This window comes from Etheostoma spectabile, chromosome 8 (genome assembly GCF_008692095.1).
Source record: "Etheostoma spectabile isolate EspeVRDwgs_2016 chromosome 8, UIUC_Espe_1.0, whole genome shotgun sequence".
NCBI classification, from domain to species: domain Eukaryota; kingdom Metazoa; phylum Chordata; class Actinopteri; order Perciformes; family Percidae; genus Etheostoma; species Etheostoma spectabile.
Window position 1 is genome coordinate 27,035,516 of NC_045740.1, and position 4,966 is coordinate 27,040,481.

The 4,966-nt window shown below is 51.3% G+C and overlaps 1 protein-coding gene across 1 annotated transcript in view; it reads right to left on the reverse strand.

The window, feature by feature from the left end:
* The window catches only part of mapk8ip1a (mitogen-activated protein kinase 8 interacting protein 1a), a 46,461-nt gene that overhangs the window by 22,737 nt on the left and 18,758 nt on the right, over positions 1-4,966 (reverse strand). The window lies entirely within an intron of this gene.

Here is a 4,966-nt window from a genome sequence, read left to right on the forward strand (position 1 = left end):
GAGCTGTGTCCGGGTTCTCGGCAGTAAGTCGGACTCGTTCCAGGTGAGGGTTGGCCTTTGCCAGGGCTGCGCTTTGTCACCAATCCTGTTTGTAATATACAGTATATGGACAGGATATCGAGGCATAGTCGGGGCGGGGAGGGGTTGCAGTTCGGTGGGCTTGGGATCGCATCGCTGCTTTTTCAGGCTCCAGTAGGGACCCCACAACTTCCCTTTCCCGAGCACACATCAACCAGCTCCGACTGGGGATCCCGAGGTGTTCCCAGGCCAGTGGGAATATAATCTCTCCACCTAGTCCTGGGTCTTCACCCGAGGCCTCCTCCCAGTGGACGTGCCTGGAAACACCTCCTAGGGAGGGCCCAGGAGGCATCCTTACCAGATGCCCGAACCACCTCAACTGGCTCCTTTCGACGCGCGAGAGGCACGCGCTCTACTCCGAGCTCCTCTGGATGACCGAGCTTCTTCCCCCTATCTCTAAGGGAGACGCCAGCCACCCTCCTGAGGAAACCCATTTCGGCCGGGTACCCTGGATCTTGTTCTTATCGTCATGACCCAGCCTTCATGACCATAGGTGGGGTGGAACGAAAAGTGCCCGGTTAGATCGAGAGCTTTGCCTTTGGCTCAGCTCTCTTTTCGTCACAACGTTGCGTATACACAGATGTAATACCGCACCCGCTGCTCGATTCTCCGACCAATCTCACGCTCCATGTCCCTCACTCAGCAACAGACCCCAAGGTACTTAAACTCCTTCACTTGGGTAAGGACTCACTCCTACCCGAAGAAAGCATCCATCGGTTTCCTGCTAGAAACCATGGCCTCAGATTTGAGGTGCTGATCCTCCATACCAGCCGCTTCACACTCGGCTAGCGACCGATCCGTGAGTGCTGAAGGTCACAGGACCGACGATGCCATCAGGACCACATCATCTGCAAAAAGCGCGATGCGTCCAAGCCCACCGAACCTGCAAACCCCTCCCCGCCCGACTATGCCTCGATATCCTGTCCAATACTGTATATTACAAACAGGATTGGTGACAAAAGCGCCAGCACCTGCAACAGGCAACCTCACCTGGAACGAGTGACTTACTGCCGAGAACAAGCGACACACATCCCCCTGCCTTTGGTCGTACAGTGATGGATGCCACTGAGAGGGCCCCCCTCACCCCATTATCCCCGCACCCACATTCTCCCCATCCCAGGAGGGGATTCCTCGCTTCCCCCTCCTGAGGTGCGAACGGTTTTCCAGAAGCACCTTGGTGCCGACCGAAAGCCTTCTCCATGTCTTCTCCGAACTTCTTCCACACACCCTCTGCTTGCCTCTGTCCAGGCAGGGCTGCCGCCCTTCGGGCCCATCGGTACCTTGAACTGCCTCTGGAGTCCTCGGGATACATATCCCGGAAGACTCTTCTTCAGTCGACGGCTTCCCTGACCACCGTGTCCACCAGGTGTTCGTGGGTTACCGCTTGAGCACCTAAGACCTAAGACCGCAGCTCGCCGCCGCAGCCTCAGCAATGAACTTGAACATTGTCCACTCAGGTTCAATGCCCCCCAGCCTCCACAGGGATGCCCGAAAGCTCCGCCGGAGGTGTGAATTGAAAGTCCGTCGGACAGGGACTCCTCCAGATTCCCAATTTAACCCGCACTACGTTTGGGCTTACCAGGTGTGTCCAGAGTCCTCCCCCATCCCCTGACCATCACCACCAGATGGTGATCAGTTGACAGCTCTGCCCATCTCTTCACCCGGTCCAACATCGGCCTCAGATCAGATGAAACGGTTATAAAATCGATCATTGACTTTGGCCTAGGTGCTCTGGTACCACGTACACTTATGAGCATCCCTATGTTCGAACATGGTGTTTTGTGAGGACAATCCATGACTAGCACAGAAGTCCAAACAGACAACCACTCTGGTTCGATTCGGAGCCGTTCCTCCCAATCAGACCTCTCCAAGTATCTCCATCATCACCATGTGTGCGTTGAAATCCCCAGCAGAACTATGGAGTCCCCTACTGGAGCCCCATACCAGGACTCCATACAGGTAGAAGGGCGATACTCTCCGACTCTTGTTTGGTGCAAGCACAAACAACAGTCAGAGTTTCCCCCCCATCACCGCAGGCGTAGGAGGCGACCCTCTCGTCCACCGGGGTTAAACTCCAACGCAGCGCGCTCAGCGGGACTTGTGAGTATCCCACACCCCCCTCGACCTCACAACCCTGGGACCTCGTAGTAGGACAGAGTCCAACCCTATCCAGAGTATGGTTCAGAACCGAGACTGTGCGTAAGGTAAGCCCCACCAGATCTAACTGGTAGCGCTCCACCTCCCGCACAAGTTCCAGCTCCTTCCGCCACAGAGAGTGACATTCCACGTCCCCAGAGCCAGCCTCTGCGCCCGGGTCTGGTCACCATCGAAGCCCTGACCTTCGCCGCCACGATGTGGCAGCGCACCCGACCCCACTGGTTCCTCCCAAAGGTGGTGGGCCCATGAGATGGAGAGAGGTGCCACGTAGCTTTTTCGGCTGTGCCGACCGGGCTGCCGTGGCAAACCCGGCCACCAGGCGCTCGCTGACGAGCCCGCCGTCTGGGCCTGGCTCCAGACGGGCCCCGGGCTTCTCCGGGAGGGTCCCTCGATCCTTCCTTTATTTCCATAGGATTTTGACCATTCTTGTTCTGGCCCCTCCCTGAGACCACTTGGCCATGGAGAACACTACCAGGAGCACAAAGCTCCAGACAACACAGCCCTCAGTTCTAGGGACACACAAACCTCTCCACCACGATAAGGTGATGTTCGAAGGAAAAAAAACTAGCTGGGCCAAAATTTATTGTAAACCTAAACTGAGTATGAGGACCAGGTCAAAAATCTGCGAGGGACTGGTTCTGGCCGCAGGCCTTGAGTTTGACATGTGTTCTGAGACACATTTCATTAGTGTTATAAGACATCCTGTGTACAAAGTTGACATTCATTGTGTAAATGCTAGACAGTAACTAAAACTCATTAAAGTCTAATATGAAATGGCTTCTGTGCTCTGCTGTATACCTGCTGGTTAGGCTGAACGACATTAGAGACTGTGGTATTACACATCCACTAATCAGCGTAAATTATACATTGTGGATATAGACTATCTGCTATCAACTAAAAAAACAAAATGTATCATGTATTAATTTGAACATAAAAAAAAAAGAGGGCCTTGTGGACACCACTGAACAGATGGAGCATACTTTTGTACTAGAATTGTGCATATACACTATTGTCTGAATTTTTTATCAAACCTGTTTGCACAGTTTCCTGGCTTTGTTTTGCTGTAATAGTTTACCTTTCCTTGTGTTTCTGCTCAAAGAGAGGCGGAAAGAGGAGGAAAAGAGAAGAAGGAGAGGATGAAAGAAGAAGGGGGAAGGGTGTGAGAGGAGGAGAGGAGGAGGGAAGAGGAGGAGGGAAGTTGTGGCAGGGTCTGCAAGCAGTCCAAGGTAACATCACCACACTTCAGAGGAAGAGGAGTCTAACGGAGGAAGGCCAGAGCTTCCAGAAGTAAGAAGTTCCAACCTGTTTTCCAACACACAGCAGTCATTACAGCCACTGGTTTGTTATATTGTTAATGTATATTGTATATGTTTAAGTTTAAATCAAAAATAATTGACTAATTAGGCCCCTTTGATTCTAGCGGTAACAATAACCAATTTAGTTGTTTCCGTCAAGTCTCCTCGTTCATTTATTGTACTGGTGTAGACAGGAAATATGATCTAAGTTATATATCATGCTTGACAATACCAAATTGACAGGCCATGAAATACATAATTTATACAGTCTTGACTAGGTATTTATATAATATATTAAGATATATATATATCTAATATATCTATATATAAGGTTCTGCTGTCGTTTGCCTCGGAAGTCTCTTAGTGAAGCCAAAGGGGTTGGAGCATGAATGCCCTACGCTTTGCTTGATTGCTCCTAGCCATTTCTTTCGTGGTGACCCCAGCTCGCCTAAGTGTGGTTAGCCTCCCCCATAAAATCTCAGTCAGGGCAGTTTTCTCCTCCTCCTTTGCTGCCTTGTACAGAGTTTTCAGAGATTGTAGATCTTTTCTCAGGGGCAGATCGGACCTCCTGCCGTTTGTCGGGATGATAGTTGGGCCTGTTTATCTGTGATGCCAAACTGCTATGCGCCTATGCCCAGTGTGAGGTGCACGGGATGCAGTTTCTGATCTACAGTCCCCTTGGATGTTGACAACAGGATATTATTGAGTCCTCATTGAACTGGTGCCAATCTTTCTTGCTAGTGGCAGGTCATTCACCAACCTGTTCTGGCTTTCTGCTTTGTTTTTTTGCGGCTTCAGAGGCTGGTGCTGCTAAGAGGTTCCGGACGTGGGTGGTGGCTACGGTGTACTGCCCCTGTGCATTACTGCACTTCACCCACCCTTAAGGCCAGGCATAATGTCTGATGGATTTTCGACCTGTCAGATTTTTGCAAACCTTGCCGGGATACAGTACATTATTGTGTCTTGTTGGTTGTCTGCTTGCTTGGTCATAGCCTGAAAGTCTTTCCAATTGGATTCTCAGTTTCCCCCCCTCTCGGGAATCCTTGGGGGTATTTTTCGAAGGGTTTTTTGTAGCTTGCTTTAGGTGCTCCTTTACATTAGCTGCAGTTTGGACTGCTAACCCGTACTGCCTCAGGTGCCGTCGTTCCACTCTGTCAGCTGTCACTTCAGCCGTTGCCTACTGATTCATGTGCGTCTTCCGTTCTTTTCCCGAAGCCTGAAGTTAAAGTTCTAACATACACTGCCAGTTCTGACAAGAGATGGTTCTTGGGGGGGCGATTAATGCTCTGCATTGCTGTGGTAATTGTATCTGCCAGAGCCCTGGGACCGATCATCGACGCCGCTGACTCTGCCATTCCGCCCACAGCCTTTGGACAGACTAGGGATAACTCCCAGTGTTCCACTCTTTGGCACAGTTGGCCTAGGCGCGTTCCCCG